General features: G+C 42.8%; 1 protein-coding gene across 9 annotated transcripts in view; it reads left to right on the forward strand.

Moving 5' to 3' along the window:
- The first annotated feature begins 2219 nt into the window (after positions 1-2219).
- The window catches only part of LOC117722373 (glutathione S-transferase-like), a 41848-nt gene continuing 21785 nt past the window's right edge, over positions 2220-22282 (forward strand). Inside the window, exons 1-2 of one of the 9 annotated variants that reach the window (XM_076915209.1) lie at positions 2220-2400; positions 6316-6562. The gene's annotated coding sequence lies outside the window, so the exon portion shown is untranslated. Of the gene's footprint in view, positions 2401-6315; positions 6563-10082; positions 10160-22282 lie in introns of those variants that run through there. The other 8 variants (XM_076915205.1, XM_076915202.1, XM_076915207.1 and 5 more) reach the window with 8 other exon arrangements.

Raw genomic sequence — 22282 nt, forward strand, 5'->3', positions numbered from 1 at the left:
AAAAAAAAAATTTCCCACCCCCAGGGGGCTGACTTTTTTTTTTTTAAAGATGTTGGTTCTGAAGACTTTTTTTCCCCCCGCTTGTTAAAATTGGTTGTAGTATTTACATTTCAGATTTTATCCTCTTAGCCTACTTCCTCCCACCACCCAGAAACCTCCTATCCCATCCCCCTCCTCATGCTTCTATGAGGCAGTGACTGCACCTACACCCCCCACTATCCTCTCCCCACCCTCACATCATTCCCCCCCCACTGTGTGTTCATTTTTTTTTTATGGGACCAAGAAACTCCTCTCCCACCTATGTCAGACAAGGCCATCCTCCCCTACATATACCTCTGGAGTCTTGGGTCCCTCCCTATGTGTCCATGTTTTGTTTCCCTATTTGCTCCCTTGAGCATTTTTGTTTCTCGTTCTAAGGAGAACTGAGGCATCCCCTCTTGGTCTTCCTTCTTCATGAGCTTCATGTGGTCTGTGGGTTGAGTCTTCACTAATCCAAGCTTTTGGGCTAACATCCGTGGAGATATGTTTGTGTAACTATCTTCTTTTAGGGTTTTTGGAAGATTACTTTCTTGCTTTTTCTAGGTTATAGTTTCCCTCCTTGTGTTGGAGTTTTCCACCAATTATTCCTTGAAGTGCTGGATTTGTGTTGAGATACTGTGTAAATTTGGATTTGTCATGGAATATTTTGGTTTTTCCATCAATAATGATTGACAGTTTTGCTGGGTATAGTAGTCTGGGCTGGCATTTGTGTTCTCTTAGGGTCTGTATGATATCGGTCCAGGATCTTCTGGCTTTTATGGTCTCTGGTGAGAAGTCTGTTGTAATTCTTATAGGTCTGCCTTTATACGTTACTTTGCCTTTTTCCCTTACTGCTTTTAGTATTTTTTCTTTGTTTTGTACATTTGATGTTTTGACTATTATATGGCGGTAAGTATTTCTTTTCTGGTCTAAACTATTTGGAGTTCTGTAAGCTTCTTGTATATTTATGGACATCTCTTTCTTTAGGTTAGGGAAGTTTTCCTCTATAATTTTGTTGAGGATATTTACTGGTCCTTTTAGTTGGGAGTCTTCCCCCTCATCTATACCTATTATCCTTAGGTTTGGCCTTCTCATTGTGTCTTGGATTTCTTGTATATTTTGGGTTAGTAGCTTTTTGTATTTTGCATTTTCTTTGACAGTTGTGTCAATGTTTTCCATGGTATCTTCTGCACATGAGATTCTCTATTCCATCTCTTGTATTCTGTTGGTGATACTTGTGTCTATGACTCCTGATCTTTTTTTTTTAGGTTTTCTATCTCCAGGGTATTGTCCCTTTGTGATTTCTTTATTGTTTCTACTTCCATTTTTAGATCCTGCATGGTTCTGTTTAATTCCTTTTCCCGTTTGGTTGCATTTTTTTGAAATTCCTTAAGGGATTTTTGTGTTTCCTCTTTAAGGGTTTCTATCTGTCTACCAGTGCTCTCCTTAAGTTCTTTGAGAGCGTTATTTATGTCTTTCTTAAAGCCTTCTATCATCATCATGAGAAGTGATTTTAATTCTGATTCCTGCTTTTCTGGTGTGATGGGGTGTTCAGGGCTTGCTCTGATGGGGGAGCTGGGTTCTGATGATGCCATGTAATTTTGGTTTCTGTTGCTTATGTTCTTGCTCTTGCCTTTTGCCATCTGGTTAACTCTAGTGCTGCCTGTACTTGCTGTCTCTGACTGAAGCCTGTCTTTCTAGTTATCTAGCTTGTGTCTGATCTCCTAGGGTCCAGATGTCTCTGTGATCTTTTCCAGCTGTACTGATTATAGTGGTACCTCTAGGATGCCTCAGGATATGGTGCCTCCAAGGTAGTAGTCCAGCTAGGTGTCTGCTGTTCTGGGTGCAGTGTCTCCTCTAGAATATCTCAGGATACATTGTCTGAAGCTCTGAGTTCATTTGTTCCTCTGTGGCTCTGGATTGAGTGGACCTTCCAGTATGTCTCAGGTGCAATCCGGGGTCGACACAACGGCAGACCTGGCAGAGGTCTGATCCAGGCCTCAGATCTGAGAACTAGTTTCTAAGACACTGTCCAAGTTAGAGCGCCTGGGATCCCTGCTTCCTCTGGCTTCTTGGATGTTGGGGGCAGAGCTGCCACCCAAGATCTGCTCAGTGCTCTGGCCCAGACCGGAAGGAACCAGTGTTCCAGGCCGGGAGTGACTTCCTGGGTCCTTTTGGTTCCCAGTTACTCCCTGTTTAGGGCGGGCCCTGCTGTCTGCTTACCTAAGATACTGCCTGAGTTCGAGCGCCTGGGATCCCTGCTTCCTCTGGGTTCTTGGAGGTTGGGGACAGAGCTGCCACCCAAGATCTGCTCAGTGCTCTGGCCCAGACTGAAAGGAACCAGTGTTCCGGGCCTGGAGTGATGACTTTCATTTATTCCATGTGAGTTTATTCTAGCACTGTACAGAATGCAGACACTTCTGCTTGGGGTTTCTGGGCTCACTCTTGGCAGCATGTCTCATTTGGAACTGGAGTTGACTCTTCTAGCATATCAGTTGGTTTCTAACAGTTTAATTATTTACACATTTGTTATTTTTTTACTAACTTACTTCTCCATGCCTTCTCACAAAACACCCGTGCAGTTCCACATTTAATAATGTAGATAGATTCTTAATACATGTTCATACGCTTTTGATTTTTGAGATTCCTTCTGGTTATGTAGAAGTATATTTTGTCAAAGAAAAGCATGCATTTGCAAACCTGTTCTAAAAGCAGTTGCAGTGTCCTGCACTGGGCTGCCACAAGACTGGGTCTGTCAGCAGCACAGCCTGGGTTAGGGAGGGGCTCAATTGTTATGAAAGGGTGGAAGCCGGGGAAGGGGCAACATTGTCTTCAGTTGTGTATGAAACCCATAAAGGTGACATATAAGGATTCAATGGACAGCTCTAACCCCATGGCCACACTGCTGGTTGAAATTGGTGGACCACAAAACAAGAACAAACATCTCGAATATCGACATAAACTTGTAGAAAGGAGGGGCTGGGGAGATGATGGGGTGACCAGGATGAGAGCAAGCGCAATGCATGGTACATGTATAAGATTCTCAAAGAATGAAGTAAATTGATTTAAAAAAAAAAAAAAAGAAATTGGTCATTCATTAAAAACCTAGAGCTCTGCAAATCTAACTTTGTAAGCAAATTTCTGGCTGTTTTCTAAGCACACTGTACTTGGGCATTCGTTATGTAACAGGGTGGGAAATTACGTAACCATCTCTAGCTGAGTCCAAGTAGCCCCCTGTGTTTCTCTTCAAGTCACAAGTGTCTCAGAGCCATTGGCTTTCATTGTCAGCTTCTTGGCTGTGTCCCGCTTCCCACACTGCTGAGACAGAGCATCCAACAGATTCCCTTGAGTGGAATTGAAGAACATGTTTCTATCTGTTACAAAGCCCTTCACAGAAGTCCACATGCACACGCTCACATGCATGACACATGTAACACTAAAGTACTGCTTACAAAAAAACAATCCAGCAAAACTTAGTTTTGTAAAGGCTTGAGAGATGGGTTAGCAAGATCACTTGCTGCCCTTTCAGAGGACCCAGCACCCCTACGTGGTTACAATGATCTGTACATTCAGTTCTGGGGGACCCAATATCCTTTTCTGTGTTCCTTGAGAACCAGGTTCACGTATGGTACACAGACCTACATACAGGAGACTCATACACATAGAATAAAAACATTTAAAAACTAGCTTTGTAGGTCTTCCTGTCTCTGATTGTAGTGTATGTAAGACATCAGTCTGAAGCACAAGGATCAGAATACTCTGGCCCCTGGCACAGGCAGTGTGCATTGTAAACAGAAAGGAAGCAATGCAGAGCAGGCAGAGGACAGGAGAGGACCTTCTATTACAAGGGAGCTGTATTTTGCTTTAAGCTGTGTGGCTGGAGGTTGTCTCCAAGAGTAGTCTGCAATCTCATTATACATCAAGGTCGACTTCATCTTTCTAAGTATAGACAATTGTTTAAAGAAAACAAGTTACGTGAACGCATATGCACCTAGCTTGTGGAGAGGAGGGTCGCTCCTGCATACTGAGTGTAGATGAAGAACAGAGATGAGATGCCTGCCCTCAGTCTCTCCTGGTCTCATTTTCTATTAATCCAGCAAGTTCTATATTTACATTTTCTAATCATGACCAGGGCTTTGGACTCCTACCCTCTCATAGGATCACACTGAATATTAATTATTCTTTTTTTATTTCACTATAATATCTTAGTGAGGCCCATATCACAGTAGATAATAAAACCTAGATGTTTTATTTTAAAGACAGAGTCTCACTATGCAGCCCTAGCTGCCCTGAGACTCACTGTATCAACCAGGCTGAATCCTGGACTTTTGGGTTAAATATGACTTTGAGTTGCTAGCACAGCACACAGACATCAGGTCAGTCACTACTTTCATTAATTCTTCTAAGGTAAAATGCTGGCAAATTAGTGAAAATGACCAGTGTATGACTGATATTTAGCAAATGTTCTCTTCATCCCATTCATCCACAATGCTAGTAAGTACACGAATGCAAGGACATCCCTTCTTTCCAAGATCATAAAGCAAAATACAACCTCCAGGAGCAGCATACAGATTTCCAGCATGAGAAGGGAATTAGCAATTAGTCTTAGAATTTGAATCTTCGAACTGCACTGAACCCAGTCTGAGGTCTACTGTGACTCCAGTGTGGCTTAACAGCCAAGGAGCTAGAGTGGATGCTGTCTCCCCCTCCTCATCCCTCCGACCAGTACTAGCCTCTGGTTCCCAGTGCCTTGGGGTCTCTGTGACTTCCAAATCTACCCTTGTTTTACTGCTGCCCACTAGGCGTGAATTTTATGTCCATAAATAGCCAGTCTGTAAGGGTAGACTTTGCATCTTGCATCTCTTTCCATGGTTCCATTAGCTGTAAGATGAAGGTAGGAACAAATATGGCTGTGCACCCGATAACATTTCAACCCATGATGAGACTCATGATTGACAGTGGATCTGTATGATTGGAGTGGAGATAAATGCTTTCCATGAGCTAATACAACACAGCCATTGTAAATCCAAATACAGCACGTTGGGCACAGATTTGTGGTAAACATGGTGTGCATAGATCCACCAAGTTTTCTATATAAACATAGAGTGTCCAGTCTTGTACTAGCCCGAACACATTTAAGGTTATAGATTTGTTTTGAACTTACATTTGATTGAGTTGTTTTGCTTCCTTGGATGTCTGAATGCCACACCTGTGGTTGGTACTCACAAGAGGCCACAAGAGGATATCAGATCTGTGAACCTGGAGATGCAGTCATGAGATGTCATATGGGAGCTCTGGGAGGTGGGTCTGGTTGGTTGATATTGTTGTTCTTCCTATGGGGTTGCAAACCCCTTCAGATCCTTCAGCTCCCAGGGACTAAGCCACCAACCAAAGAGTAAACATGAAGTGACTCATGGCTGCAGCTGCATATGTAGCAGAGGATGGCCTTATCTGGCATCAATGAGAGGAGAAGTCATTGGTCCTGTGGAGGCTCAATGCCCCAGTGTAGTGGAATGCCAGGCCAGTGAGATGGGAGTGGGGGATGGGTTGGGGAGCATCCTCATAGAAGTAGGGGTAGGGGCATAGGTTAGGGGGTGTGTGGAGAGAAAACTGGGAAAGGGGATAACATTTGAAATGTAAATAAATAAAATATCCAATAAAAAATTATTGAAATCAAGCCACTACTGTTCGATCAGGGCCTCAGACCACATTTGTAAACTGAACTACGATCCCGAAGGGACATTTTCCATCATATGTATTGTATGAAACTATAAAAAGATGGGTTACTGGGTGGGCTGTAGCATTGTCCAATCGTACTTTGACATAAGAGATTGAGCTAGGGAGTTTCCATCAATCAGGGTTGGAGTTGATTCCTGGGCCTGGAAAGATGACCTTACTTTCACCTTGCCAGCAAGATGGAGAAGTTGTCCCTGAGATGTCTGGACTCAGACAACTGTCTCCTTACAACAGAAGCTGTTCAGCTATTGGGAAGTTCCCAGCTCCCCTAGGGCCTGGAACCTTAAATATAGTTTTTTCTTATGATTGAATGGAGTTTGAAAACAAGTGGTATTTAGAATGAGGTTCTTTGGCTTCTTCCCAACAAGCTGTCTTCTGTACCTTACCTGGTGGCCCAGGAAAGAGAAATACTACCTGGTGCCAGCAGTGTGCTATTTACAGCATCTCCCAGCTTATAAACAGAGATTTCCCAATTGCTTTAGCCCTGGCCTGCCAGCTATGAAACATCATAGGAAGTTTATTGGAAAAATTCGTGCTAAGAATTAAATCTGTCTCAAACAGGTTCTTCCAGCTTTCCATTGACATTGAGGAAGAAACACATTAACCAACTCTTTAGCAACTCAGGCATGACGTGGCATTTTCCTTGTAAATTTCTGACCTCTGAACACTGTGGAAGCACCTTTTCCTTTATTGGATTGTCTCTTTTACTGGGAAAGGCTAATACACATTTAATAAACAGCTTATAAAACATCTGGAACTCTTACATATCCTGGAGCTAGCTCTTTAGAGGGAACAGCATTTTAACAAGGTAAGTACTGAATCAAATCTCTGTCTCTCTCTCTCTCTCTCTGTCTCTCTCTGTCACGCCACACACACACACACACACACACACACACACACACACACACACACATCCCTTAAGTTCCTAGAAAATAATTTAGTGCAAGAAAACATCTGCTTTATACTGACATGCAGACTAGGTATGCTGCACTCAGGACAGTCTAAAAATTGTTGAATCCATTTCTGCTGGTTACCTTGTTACAGAGATGTAAAGATAAAGGATTTAAGATAATTGGGGCATGAGAATTTAATGCAAAGAGACACATTAACTGCTTAAGTAGACAATAGGAGGTAATAGCCTAGACAAACTGCAATTATGTCCAGGGAAGAGAAGCATGGGACTTATTGGGTTATAACTCTGAGGTGGGGGGGAGGTTTCCCTGATGGAAGTGGTGTATCTCTGAGGGAAAAGGTTTCCTCTCTGGAAATGTTGCAGCTCTGAAGGGAAAGGCATCCCAGCAGTTGGGAGCCAAGTAATACCACAGAGTCACACTGCACAACAGAACTCATACTGGAGATTTAGTGGGAGGGATATAAGAAGGTGACTGCCTCTACTGGGGTGAGAACTGGACAGGAGAAAGGCTGATATACAGTCCTTTTTGAGGGAGAACTTTTCCAAGGGGGAGATTTCCAGGGTGAAGATTAGTAAGATTTATAGTCTCTAGCTTGGATCAACCCCAGGGATTGGACGGAAATTTGCACTCTGGAATTGGTGGGTTTTCATGCTCGGGGATTGGTTGGTTTGGGTAGCTTCTGTCATCCAGAAGTAGTGGGCTCATTACCCTACATTCCCCCGTTTTTAATAGTAATAATAATAATAATAATAATAATAATAATAATAATAATAATAATAATAATAATATAACCGGGTGGTAGGGAACTGGACAACGTTTTCATTAGAGTTCTTTCTGCTTATTGGGGGTGCTAAAGTTCTTGGGGGCAAACTTGATCTTCTCCATAAGGGTTCAGTTGGTAGTCACAGGCCTCTAGCTCTAGGGGCTGGTTATTGTATAATAGCAACTGAACAAAACTCTGGTTAGAAATCTTTCAGATCTCTTGTTGAAGAAATCTAGAAAAGAAGTTTTTAAGGCAAGGTACAACTAGTAGGATGAAGAAAGGAGAAAGAGATCAAGAAAAGCAAAATCCAATTCCTTATTAAACTGTCAATAAGCCACTGTTCAAAGCCATTGAACTGTTTCTTATGTTTTTGGAGATCTGTCAGGAGTTGCCACATCTTATCCTTTACTAGAACCAATTGGTTAACATAAAAGCAACATCCCTTCTTGAGCAAGAGACAAAGACCACCTCTCTGCTGTTAGTAAATCAAATCCTCAATGATTTTGTAGTACCAAAGGTGGCCAGTGAGTCTATGTGGCCTTAGAGGATGAGGATGATCTGAATCAGGCACTGGAGGTCGTGGATGAACTGAGGAAAACAGATAATAGGTAGTAAGGAAAGTAGTCAGTCATGGTTTCCAGTGGCAATGCCAGCAGTTATGCCCAGGACCACAAGAAGGGATAAGACCTGAACCACTCCTCCCTCGTGACATGCCAGTAGAAGCCCTGTGATGGGAACTGGCCAGGGTTCCTCTCCAGGTACCACTCCTAACTGTTGGAACACCAGGGTACAAGTCCCAGACTACCCAGCTGGAGCTGGGGGGTGGGTAGCAGTAAACCCGAGTCTTCAGAGAATCAAGGCTTGTGAGCTTCCAGACATAGGGGCAGGGTGGTAGTGCTCAGGGTGAAGGTATTATCAGAGTCTGAGGAATCCAGTGTGTCCATGAGGAATTTTAAAGCAATCTGAGATATGAGAGAGAGAGAGAGAGAGAGAGAGAAACACAGAGAGAGAGACAGAGAGAGAGAGACAGAGACACAGAGACACAGAGAGAGACACACACAGGGAGAGAGAGACACACACAGGGAGAGAGAGACAGAGAGAGACACACAGAGAGGGAGAGAGAGAGAGAAGAGAGAGAGAGACAGAGAGAGAGACAGAGAGAGAGAGATCTGGGAGAGACAAGTGGTTGTAGTGATAATTTGGCTTAATGCAACAATGGAGCGACAAGGTACAGAGTCTGATGAGCCAAAGGGCAAGGTCATGAATGGTGACCATGATTGTGACCCAGAAGGGACACATAACCAACATTCTCCAAAGCTGCCAGCCAGGGTGTTATTCATTCACCTGCAATTAGGACAGCCTAGATTTGTCCAATAGGTATTCATAGGAACAAGAAGGGTATCCTCTTTAAGTTTCTGACCTAAGAGGCAAGGGCCTTTTGGAAAATGAACATCTATATGTAAAAGCTGCCCTTGACAGGCGCAGATGGAAAGACACAGAGAAGGACAGAGCAAGTTTGGACATAAGAGATTTTTAGATCCGTTGTTTGTACTGTGACAGAAATTGCCACCATTGAAAATTGACCATGGCAGTTTGGACATTGAGTTGTACTGAGGTCAAGCTGTTTGTAGTAACAGAGGGAGGCTTTAACAAAATCTGAGCCCATGCAGGAGGAGAAGAAAGATCACAAAATGAATTCTGAGAGGGGGAGATTCTCTAAGTTCCAAGCTGGAGCAGAGAGACAATGAGGGCTTAAGAAGCTGTGGGGCTTTGACAGGCATCTCCTGAGGGACTGAAGCAAGAACACAGGGAGGGTTACAATAGTGAGAGAGAAGCAAAATATCTTAATAATTTGCCCAATTAGTAGGACTCTGGAGTAGCATGCTCCCAGTGCCAGAGAGAAGAGACTTATTTAGTAGGTGTGGAGAGATGGGTGGTTACGAAGATGGAGAGAGGAAATGACTGAACAGACAGAATCTAGAAGTTGGAAACAGATAGGACAGCAGAATCCAGTGGAAACAAATGATCTGGGCACACCTTAAGGGAATCCGTCAGCAACTTGACTCAGTTTAAAACAATGAGACATAGGCATGGCTGAAAGGTAAGTGTGGTTTCCTCTTCCTGGAAAGACAGAACTTGGGGATGAGTGTTTGAAGACCATTGTATATTACGAGGTGATATAGCTGAGGAAAGGATGATAGTGGTGACCTGAAGGTTAACCATTTTACTAGCATATAAGCAGTTTGGCTGTGGCCAGAGCATGCAGGCAAGGCGCCCATTATTGGACAGTATGATCAGCTTTTGATAAATAAATACACTATGGGAGCAAAGAAAGGTCGCTGTTGGTGGCCCAGGACCACAAGGTCTTATCCCTCCTTCTCTATGACATCGAGTGAGAATGGGTGAGTCAAAGCTGGAAGATGTAGAGCTGGGGCTTAGAACACAGCCTTGTGAAGCGTACAAGAGGGTTTATTGATGGGTGCAAGAAGGGGTTTGCATGAGAGGCCAAGGGCTGCCTTATATAGGGGGAGGGTGAGAAGAGAGAAACAACTAATCCAACAGCCTAAGAAGCTAGTCCTCCCTAGGAAGGATAGAAGTCTATCCTTGGCAGTGGGGACCATGAGTGAATGGATTAACTGTTTTCTTTCTAGGGTAACGACCTTGTGAGTTGGGGTAAAAATTAATCCCAGATAAGACTCCTGAGGGGTGGAAAGCTGGACCTTAAAAGGTGAGACCATTTATTCTTGGCCAGATATAAAGTTTAGTAAGTTGTTGTCCTGGCTAATTTGCAGGGATGGACTACAAAGGAGATCATCTAGGTATTTTATAAGCTTCAGTTTAGGAAGAAACAAAGAGAATAAGCCAGAGGCTAGAATGTGGCCAAATAGATGTGGGCTGTCCCAGAACCCTGGAATAGGACACTCTTTGTGAGTAGGGTTGAGATGTGAGAATCCGGGTCCGTCTAAGTAAAGGCGATGATGTTCTGTGACTGAGGATCTAGAGGACTCAAAAAGAATGTGCCCTTGAGATCTAAGATAGAAAAACGAGAGGTCCCTATAGGGATGGTGGAGAGGAACAGCCTAAGACAACATTCTAATGTAGCTCATACTTAAAAGACACCTGAGTCCCTATGAAAATAAACCCGGTGAGATGAGAGCAAACAAGGCTTGAAGATATAAAAGGTTTGAGCTCTGGCAATAGAGAAAAGTGCAGGGAGATGAGAGACTCTAGCCAGCAGTGTGTGTGTGTGTGTGTGTGTGTGTGTGTGTGTGTGTGTGTGTGTGTGTGTGTGTGTGTGTGTGTGTCTGTGTGTCTGTGTGTCTGTGTGTCTGTGTGTCTGTGTGTGTGCTGTAGCTGGCCTGCTCCTTTGCTTTCTCCCCTTCTTGGTAGGTCTAGGTCTAGCTGCTGGCTCCTGCTTTGTAACAAACTTACAGTTTCATGGACCATATCTTAAAGGACAAGACATTTACACTGTGTGAGTGTGTGTGTGTGTGTGTGAGAGAGAGAGAGACAGAGAGAGAGAGAGAGAGACAGAGACAGAGACAGAGACAGAGACAGAGACAGAGACAGAGACAGAGACAGAGAGAGGGAGAGGTATTTAGAGTGTGTGTGTTTGCAGGAAAACCATACAGCGGAGTGGAGAGAAAATAAAGCCTGAATATGGGGAATGGGGAATCTCTTTCCATTTCTGTTATCACTCACAGTATTTGTAGAGGTCCCAAATAATATTGAGACCTATGATGTCATTGGTCAACATTTTGGATTGATTATCTAAGACCTAGATTATCTAGGGTCAGATTCATTTGCAAAAGCAAATAAATTTGGAGCCCTTCAGGTCAGGTGCCACGGGGAGAGGCTGAAAGTTTTCTAAAAGGCATCCCAAGGTGAAGGGAAAGGGTATAAAAGACACTGGTGCCATGGATGAGAGGAGAAAGGAAAGTATCACTCTAGGCTGTGTTTGCAGGCATCCCCAGGACTCAGAGAGGAGGGGAGGAAGTCATGAGCCCTTGAGGGGATCATCACCACTTAGGGCTTTAGCCTGACTAAACCTAAGCAGAAACTCATGCCTGGTATTAGGGCTTTTGTGGAGGCTAGATGTGAGGACAAAATACCAAGTGTGAGGGAAGGGTCTACAATGGGGTCTAGAGGATCTGTGGGGTTATTGCCAGCACTAAGGGGAGGCAGAAAAGAGTGCAGGATGGTTGGACCTAAGGAAACTTCAGGATTGCAGTTCCAGAGGTAGGGGAAGGACAGGGTCAGGTAAAGGGAGCAGCCATATGCTTAACTACCATGCTGCGGTACCTCTGGGGTATCAGTGGAGTATCACATGCTCAACAATTACTTTCCCGGACTCAGGAAAGCTTTCATACCCAACTGGTGGGGAATCTTACTGAATTGCCACTGGTAGATGGGATGCCAAGTGATCAGTGAGCCAGAAGGTGAGTCTGTTGTTGCAGGTGGACTGGAGATGAGAGATAGACCCCAAGGAGGAGTGCAGGCACCAGGATAGCCTATCTGAGGTACTGCACCAATGTAAGTGTTACAGCTCTGAGGAAAAAGGCTTTCCCATTGGAGTTACAACTCTGAGAGTGGGGGATGTCCCCTATGGAAATGATACAGTTCTGAGGGGAAAGGCTACCCCTATGGGAATGTTCCAGTTTTGAGGGGAATGGCATCCTAGCAAGAAATAAGACAAAGTCACTCTGCACACACTCTCACACAAGAGAGGTATTGGGAAAAATGCAAGAGAGTGGCTGCCCCTGCTCCAGGGTAGAAGCAGCAGGGAACTGAGAAAGAGACAGATTTTATTTGGGTTTCTTAGGGTTGGACTATTCCAGGGCAAAGATTTCCAGGGTAGGGACTGGTATAATTTCAAGTCCTGAGTATGGTGCAAGCCCAGGGATTGGTGGAATTTCATGCTCGGGGACTGGCTGATTTTAGGCTCAGGGTTGGTGTGTTTTATCACCTAGAAGTGGCTTGGACCATTTATTCTACACTTATGCTAGAGATGCTTTTTGTATAGAAGAAACCAATGTGCAACTGTGAATTGTGACGCCGAGGCCAGACAAGAGAATTAGACAGGAGGAAGAAAAAGGAGCTCCTCACCCCTGCTGGCTGAGGCTTAAGATTATGAAATCTGTTTATACTCAAAGCATGAGTCTTGAACATGGACCTTTTTTTTTTTTACTTGTATTCCATCTTATCTGTCTAAAAACTAGTACAATCTGTCATATAAATCACATACCAGAGGAAGATGCCTGATCAATCATGCACAATCTACTTTATTGGTGGCAGTGGGATTGGGGGTGTGGTGGGAGTGGAGAATCTTTGGGTAAAAATAAGCATGTCTAAACATGTTGCCTAACCTTTAATTCCTGTAGACAATTCTAACTTCAAATCTAACACTACAGTGTGAATAACTATTGCTAAGACAGCTCCATCCATCTATCTATCTATCTATCTATCTATCTATCTATCTATCTATCTATCTATCTCTATCTATCCATCTATCTGCCCAGAAAAATAGAGTCTACAGTAACTATATAAAGTAACTGAGTTCATTAAGATATTTACAATAGAATGTACCATTATACTTTGGTCATATTCATTTCTGCTACCCTCTTGCCCTCTCTGTTCTGCCACTGTCCTTCCTTACCCCAATAGTCATCCTCCTCCCACCATTTTCCTTCCTCCATCCTTTCCTTCCTTCCTCCCTCCCTCACACTCTCTCCTGCCACCCCCCCCCCCAATCTCTCTAGTTAAATTTATACCAAAACCATTTTTTTCGGCAGTGACTCTCCAGTTTGTTTCATCTGCATTCTTTCATTATATGTGCAAGGTATCCTGGCCATGTTCACTTCTCACTCCCTTCCTCTCTACTTCCCACTTCATCTGCTTCCCCTCTCAAACACATCACCACCCAACTGCCAGCCACCTCCTTGCTTTATTACCTACAGAGTCCAATTAGTTTTGCCCACATACGAACAGATATGGAATCATCCACTAGGTCATGAGAAACTTAGCAAAGGCACTCCTACTCCCCACCCTGTAGGTGAAGGCACTGTCCCTGCCCCATCTGCCATGAGCTGTCAATAGCTCTTCAATTAGAGATGGGTCACTGGAATCCTCTATCCACAATACTAGAATTTTAACACACTTGATTTTGTGCAAGTAACCATGGGCCGTTAAGAGTTCAAGTGTACAGTAGCCATGTCATGTCAAGAGGACTACACTTCACAGCCCCCATCCCCACTTTCCACCTTGTAGGTTCTGTCTACTTGCTCTTCCACGATGTTCCCTCAACCATGAGTGGAAGGCAGGACCTTTTCTAACTGAACTACAACTTTGCTTTATGCTGACATTTCCTGAAATTCTTCCTTAGGACATAAGTCCAAACACTGCGGCTTTCACTGAATTGAGTCTGAATAAAAAACTCCTCAATCAGCTGAGGCTGGCACAGTTGAGCCACGTTTTCTGCTGCCTGCAACAGTGTCACACAACTATGTAGGCTAAGAAACTCCAAACTGAGATTTATTATTATAGAAAGAATTAATTCCAAACATCAGGAGTAGCAGGTTTTCATCTAGTCTTTGTCACTAACTGAATACATCATCAGTGACATCCTCTCTGTAAGATCTCCTAGCAGAGCAGAAGAAAGGCAGGCACAGAGTTGCCCAACCTCAGCCCCACTGATATGTGCCCTCTTCTGGAGACATGAACAAGTATCTACTCACCCCAAAAAGGGACTCATTGACAAATGAAAGAAGAAAATGCCATCCACATCTGCCTTGGTGAACCATGGACTTGATTTGGGTTATTTAGAGCAGCTGAATCAAAGGCATTGGTAATGACTCAAAAATCTGTGTCCTACAGACCTATGCCTTGACTGTAGAAAGCTACACTGAAGAAAATCCCTGCCCAGAATTTTTTCATTGTTTTTATAACTATGGGGAGGGGCTGTTAGGTTTCCTTAGCTTTCATAGTCTTATATACTTAGTTTTTTTTCCCCTTTATGAGACTGTGTTTTAATTCAGAGGAAACAGCTACTCAATGCTGCCCATTTTGATTTACCCTTTCTGTGAAGGGTTATGCTCTCCATTTTAGGGTGTTGAGAGGGATTCCTGACCTTTACCATCCAAGAGTGTAAAATACCCTCAGACCGGGCCAGCCCAATATGTCTCCCCAACCTCAGCAGTGGGGAAGGAGTAGAAGCTCTGGCTGGGGAATCCTGAAGGACTTGAGTTGTCAGAACTATGGATACGAGGGCGAACACTGGAGCTTTTGTCAGGTAGCTAGAATACAGAGGCCATTAGATTGTGGAAATCAACAATGACATAAAACAAATGTTGGCACTGGGGGAAAGGGACCTATTATAAAAGAAAGACTGAAGTTTTCTGAAAGTCCAGATGTCAAAGTAACCAGGTCTAACACTTCATAGGAAATAAATCTGTGGAGAAGAATGATGACTAGACATTTTAGAGGAGCAGGCTGGCAAGAGGCTACATAAGTAATGTTTGAGTGAGATGTGGTCCTGATGTGAAGGAAGGAAGGCAGACATAGAAGATTTCCAAAATCTACTGTGTCTGTCAAGTAACTCCCCAATCTCAACACAAAACAGATAGGGTCCCCAGTCTCTTAGCTCACTTGCCTTCTCTTATGGCTCTTACTTGCTTGGCCATCTGAATCAGGATTCATGGATTGAGGTTTCTAAAACACATATGTGAGGTTACTCTTGACCACATTCTGCTCTGCAGGGTTTCCACAAGGCATATGGATATCTTTAAGCTCTGTTTTATAGAGAAAGCATCGCACTGGACAATCATCATTCCCTGGTACATTTCAGTTGCTTCAGATGTGATGGCTGATGTGATCAGTCACACACTAGTTTGCCAGGAACCAAGGCTGTGTACTTTCAGAGAGGGGTGTACTTGTCTCTATAGTCAGAAGAGAAAGTGAGTCTCAGATTTAGAAATGTATTGAGTTCACATATTTCTAAAGCTGGAAGGACTTAATCTGTAAGATTTCCTTCTACCTCTGAAGGTACAACACCCTTAACCATATATTAGTATTCACCAGAAATGCAAATTTTTTAATTTACTACTGAAAGCAGTGTAGATTTATTCATTTCAAAAGAAGCCCAAGTTTTTCAAACATTCTTTTCATGTTTTTTTGTTTGCTTATATTTTGATTTCTTGTTATTTTGAGACATCTGATTAATATATAGCTCAAACTCTTATCCTCCTTCCTCAGCCTCCAAGTGTTTGGATTACATTCAGGTACCGCACACCTAGAAGCCAGTTTTGTTTTTTTTTAATGGGACAAGTAGAGCTACATTGTTCCTCCTCACACTGAGTTCCTAAAGTTTCAAAGTAAAGCACTGAAAACCTTTATCAGTCTTTTCTTTCTCAAAATCAGCCAACAGAAGGGTATTCATGAATTAGATGCTCCCTCTAGTCCCTCTACCAACACTGACTTGGCTGAAGGACTCTGGGAAAATGGGCAGTAGGTTCTCAGAAGAGCAGCATGGAGCTCAGGGAGGGCTCCAGAGTGGAGTGGAGAAGCCCTGGCCTGAAAGCAGGAGAAAGTGAAGAGTCCAATACTCTGAGAACATTGTGTTTTATCTCCTCAAACTTCATGAAACGCTCTGTGGTGGAGCACCAGGAGCTGTCCCCATGGTGGTTACTGATAACACAGCTACTCTTGGAACTGGCTATGGCTGAGAATCATGAAATCGCTCCATTTCTCTAGTTCTCCTTCTTTGTTGACTCTGTGATGCTGTGTGATACCCTTTGTTCTGCTAGAGAACTGACCGTTGGAAGGCTCTTGTTTGGATACTGGCGATTGTCTGGGTGAAGGGCGTTATGATGAAATACCATGTAACATGAGCCTCTATCGATGCTAATAGGATTAGCGAGCAGATTTGAGCCTCTGGCTCAGTGTTCTCAACATTCAAACACCTGCAACCACGTGACCTTTACTATCACTTTCTTCTCCTGAGTCCTTCAAGCTAATAAGAACATGCTATACTCACATTCTACAGTTGTAAAAATAATGGAGTGTTTATATTTACAACAAATTTTATAACATAATGTTTGGGGCTTAGGAGCTCTGCATTTAAGGAAAGTTATTTAAAGTAGTTTGTTATCTGAAATACAAGTGCCCACACTTTTTAAAAATGCATATAGTGGTAAGCACAAGATTAGTGTTTTTACCTGCCCAACATCAAACACTCTTCAAGAGGATATATTCTGTTCTATAACAGCTCTCTGGAGCTGTAGGGGGGGATATGTGTTTCCCCCAAGTCCAGCACTGGAGCCTCTGGTTCCAGTGATTCCTGGGTGTTTAGGTTCCACCTGTGACCTCACTGGTCCTATGTATCCCAGAAGCCATTGCTTTTCATTCTCTATTTCTTTGCTCTGCCCTACCTTCAAGCAGCTTGACAGATTATTTCCCAAACTCTTGGTTATTCCCCATAACCCAATAATGAGGCCCTACCTACTGTTGAAGAGACAGATTACTTATGTCATCGAACATGAAGAAATCAAGCTGTTTCTCAACTAGAAGCTTCATCTCTCCTGAGTAGCATTCATGGTGCTGGAAGATACTTTTTACATTACAGGAGGAAAAAATAATCACCAATATCATCCAGAAATGAACAATACACCTACAATGGTGACCTGCCTGCAAGATATTCTGGTTCATAAGTGACACAAATCTTATGGGAGTAACCCACTATTTGACAGTTAAATCCTACATGAGATGGAACCCACACCTGACAATGCTAAAGTGGTTACAAGCCTGAGATTAGCTAAGTCTTCGACCTAGAGGTAAAATTACTACTATTATTCTGTTAAAAAAACCATAGGAATAAAATAACCTCTTTTTTTTCAAAACCCCTATTAAATTAATTTTTATTTACATTCCAAAACTTGCTTCCCTTGCCTGTCCCCTCACCCTGAGTTCTTCACTCCACCCTCCCCACCTCTGAAAGAGTGTTCCCCAACCCACCCACTCACCATCACCTTACCCCCACCAGCATCTTTCTTCCCTGGGGCATCAAGTTTCCACAGAATTAAGTGCATTCTCTCCCATTGAAGCTATACAAGACAGCCCTCTGCTACACATGTGCCCAGGGCCAAGAACTGGCCCATATATGCTCCTTTGTTTATGGCTTAGTGTCTGGGAGCTCTGACATTGGTCAGGGTTAGTTGACACTTTTCTTCTTCCTATGGGGTTGCAATCCCTTTCAGCTCTTTCAGTCCTTCCTCTAAATCTTCCATATTGGTCCCCAACCCAATCCAACGGTTGGGTGTAAGTATCTCCGGTTGTCTCAGTAACTTGCTGGTAGAGCCTCTCTGAGGACAGCCATACCATGCTCCTGTCTACACATACAATGTGGCCTCAGTAACAGTGTCAGAATTTGGTGTGTAGACATGGGATGGATCCTATGTTAGTCCAGTCATTGAGTGGCCTTTCTTTTGAGAACCCTACAGACAGAATAAAATAACTTCTATTGACATAATACTATATCCATAGAGAAGATCATGGCTCAAATCCTATCAGAGAAGCTTCTTCTTATAGAACATAGTAATTAAAGAAAGAGATCCACAACTGGGAAGTGTTCAGAGAATAAAAGATGCTAGAGCACTCACCTTACATGAGATGTCTTCACCAAACCCTGTTCTCAAGGCTCAGAGACGGAGGAGAAGGCAGAAAGAATGTAAGAGCCAGACTGGCCAGTGACTCCGAAAAAAGATCATCTTCCAGACCAAAAAAAAACCTGATGCCCAGATGAACTCACAGAGAGGGGAACAACATGCAAATGACCTGCCCAGATCCAAACCAGACAAAATCCCTGCACTGAGAGGGAAAAGTGGACCCAAAGTCTTACCCTCAACCAAGAAGCTATTTGCAACTGATGATTGCTGGCAAAGGGGAAAATCGGGTTCCTTCAATAAAGTGTCCCTGGGTATATCAATATATTGATATATTGATATACCCCCACTCCAGGCCGAGCTCCATGCTCTAGGGTTGCTGGCCTACACAAAATGAACTCCATGGTTTGGTTTGGTTTGATATTTTTTTCTGTGCTTTTTGTTTTGTTTTTGATGTTTTTGTTTTTCTCTTACTGATTTTCACTTTTTAGCTTGTTGGTCTGTTTTGATTTTTTCTTTGGTTTTTTTTGTTGTTGTTGTTCTTCTTCTTCTTGTTAGAGTTTGAGAGGTACAGGACATTGAGTTGGGTTACTAGGGAGGTGAGAAGGATCTGGAAGGCACTGGGAGAGGGAAAAGAATATAATCAAAATACGATGTATGACAAAGTAAGTAAAAATAAGTAAATATAAGATTAGAAGTGTTAGTCCCCAATTTAGAAAGAAAGGAAGGAAGGAAGGAAGGAAGGAAGGAAGGAAGGAAGGAAGGAAGGAGAGAAATGCAAACATAAGAGACAGGTAGATCTCTGTGAGATGGAGACCAGCCTGGTCTACATAGTGAGTTCCAGGCCAGTCCGGGCTACGTAGTGAGACTTGTCCTCAAACAAACAAACAAACAAACAAACACAAACATGACTAGAGTAGACAGTGTTATGAATCTATGTTCTATGGGAATTTAGGGGAACTTCTAATATTAGACAGAAAAATGATTCCGGGACGTGTAAGAAGGGAAGTAGAGAGTATATCTGAGAAGGTGACTGTGGACTCTGTCATCTACCAATAGCGATCCCATCATGCTTGGGCACTGGACACACAGTAGAGAGAACAAGTGTATTTGTGGGCTCTGTGTCAATGTGGAGTGATTCTGCCAGTTCTCATGTGACTCCTGCTGGGGTTGGCAGTGAGTGCTCAATTGTAACTGTACATGGTTACAGGGCCGAGGGTTCTCAGAGAGGGAGCTAGGGTTAGTCAGTCAAGTGCTTGCTGTGGCAGCACAAGAACCGAGTTCGGATCCCTGGAACCCTTGTAAAGGCTGGGTGGTAAGTGGCTGCAATTTCGGCATGGTTGAAGGACGCCTGGAGGGAAACAAGAGAGTCCCTAAAGCCTGCAGGCAAGCTAGCCTAGGAGAGTCAGTCACAAAACCAAACCAAACAAGGAAACGACTGAGGGCAATACTAAACATTCATCTCTGGCCGGCTTCTACACACACAGGTGCACACACACAGGTACACACACACACACACACACACACACACACACACACACACGTTTTTAGATGTTCTTTTATTCTTCTGGTTCAATTAAAATAAATGTTAGTGTATAAATAAAAGTCAGAGTGTTATACCTGAAGAAGGGTCTCTCGAGCAGTGAGTTACTTTACCACAGTGCAGTTCTGTTCTCTTAGGCTCTTAGACTATAAAGGCAGCAGGTACCCAACAAGGTTGTCGCATTTTCTTAGGACTGACATACATGTAGAAGGTGAAATAGATAATGAAGAAGTGACTTTTTCATACATTCTCAGCTTGGGAGAAGGATGTTAGCTTTAACCAGATCAGAGAGAAAGCAACAAACCACCCTCTTCCTGCCTTTGAAAAAAGTTTAGTGGTGGCTGCTGCCTTTTCACAAGTACTGAGAGTTACAGGAGGCCTTAGTGCAAACAGGACATCTTAGCAGTTAGCACTGGAATTGCAAATACATCAGTAACAATATTGCTTTAGAAAGCAGAGGTCTTTTTTCTAGATTCTGGAGGCTGGAGCTCAGTATCAAGGCATTTGCAGACTCTGTCTGGCTCTAGTCGGCCTCTTTGTTCTGCCTGAGACCCGGTTGTTCTAGTGCATGGTTATCAGGCCTCTCTGAAGTCCCTTTCACAATAACACTATTCTGCAGAGTTCTCTCTACCTCTCAGAGTCCTTCCTCCTAAGACCATCATACTGAAGATTGCGATCATGGCACATCAATATTGGTAAAGCATAGCTCTTAATTTAATTTAATCCATTAAAAAAGATAACAGGCTCAGCAGTTAACAGCATTGGCTGTTCTTCCAGAGGTCCTGAGTTCAATTCCCAGCAACCACATCATGGCTCACAACCATCTGTAATGGGATCTGATGCCACAGATGTACATGGTGATAACACTAATATATGTAAAAAGTAATATATTTAAAAAAAAAGATAAAAGAAGGGCTGGAGATATGGCTCAGCAATTAAGAGCACTGACTGCTCTTCTAGATGTTCTGAGTTCAATTCCCAGCAACCACATGGTGGCTCACCATTTGTAATGGAATCCGCTGCCCTCTTCTGGCTTGTCTGAGAAAAGCAAGAGTTTACTCACATATATTAAATAAATAAATAAATAAATAAAAATAAAAAGATAACAGAAAAACAATGTCTGGGTGTTAATGAGACTCCTAAAAGATTTAGTTAATATTAATGTAGCACCCTGATACTCAGAAAACTGTTTAAAGATAGATAAGAAACATTGTATCATCATCACCAATATTGGGTTTTTGGTTTTGTTTTTGTTTTAATCAGTAGACTACATTTACTGGGATAAAATTCATACTTTCAATCTAGTCATAATTACAATTTGAGAAGTTTATCAGAGCAGATTAGAGATGTGAAACACAAGACTCTCTTATACCAGCAACACAACGAGAGAAGTTCATCAGAAACTATGACACCAGGGGCAAGAGAGATGGCCCAGACACCTAGAGCAAAGGCTGCCATTCCAGAGGATCCAAGCTTGGATCCCAGTACTCACACAGTGGTGTCTCACAACCACCTGTAACTACAGCTCCAGGGGACACTGACTTTTCTGGCCTCTAAAGGCACCAAGCACTTACTGACACACATACATACACACAGGTAAACACTCACACACATAAAAAAATAAATCTTTAAAAAATATGATATCAGCGTTTATGCTTATGTTAGGGGGATAAAGGAGAACATTTCCAGTCTCCATTGAATAAAACCATAGTTCCCATCCCAAAAGAAAATCAGTCATAATGTTTCCTATATGTGATTCCAATACTTGGGAGACTAAAACCGGGGCATTGCCACAACTTTGAGGCCAGCCTGGGGTAAATAGTTCCAGACCAGGATGGGATATCACAAACAAAATGAAAAAGGCAAACCAAAGTTGTACAATATTCAGGTGACTTACAAATTAGGGGGTAAATTCTCATTTTCTATGTAATCACATAATTAATTTACATTATTTGTGTGTGTGTGTGTGTATGTGTGTGTGTGTGTGAGAGAGACAGAGACAGAGATGGAGACAAAGACAGAGAGACAGAGAGACAGAGATCTCAAACAAGCATGTCACAGCTCATGTGGCAGTCAGAGAACAGTACTGGGAGTTGATCCATTCCATCTGTCATGCAGGCTCCAGGGAACAAACTTGGGTCTTCAGGCTTGGCATTCACATATCTTTACCTGATGATCTGGCTGGCCTGCCTCCTATCATGTTTCCATTCATCTATTTAATAAGTCTTTCTTGTTTCTGTGTTAGGTCCAAAGATTCTCCGATTCACCTTCCATATCTATGATTGAGATGTATCTCATAATGGCACTTGCTCTAATAATTACAACGTGGTCATCTATATTATGAAATATAAATAATCTGAATATAAATGGATTCTGTATATTACAATAGAGCATTTGATGTTACATTTTTGTATTAAGTATTCATACTTACCTCTCCAAATATAAAATCTGTTGTGTTTTGTAAAAAGAAAGAAAAAAGCCAGCGATATGTATGGTGGAGGCTAGTTAAGGTGTAGGGGAAGAGGGTGCTGAGGCATTCCTTCCCCCTGAGATACCGCCACAGGAGGGTATAGTATACAATAGAGTTTATTCAGGGCATAGGGAGGGAAGTTGCGGTAGTAAGAGAGAGAAGAGGAGTAGAGGCCAGCCATGA

This window comes from Arvicanthis niloticus, chromosome 17 (genome assembly GCF_011762505.2).
Source record: "Arvicanthis niloticus isolate mArvNil1 chromosome 17, mArvNil1.pat.X, whole genome shotgun sequence".
Lineage (NCBI taxonomy): Eukaryota > Metazoa > Chordata > Mammalia > Rodentia > Muridae > Arvicanthis > Arvicanthis niloticus.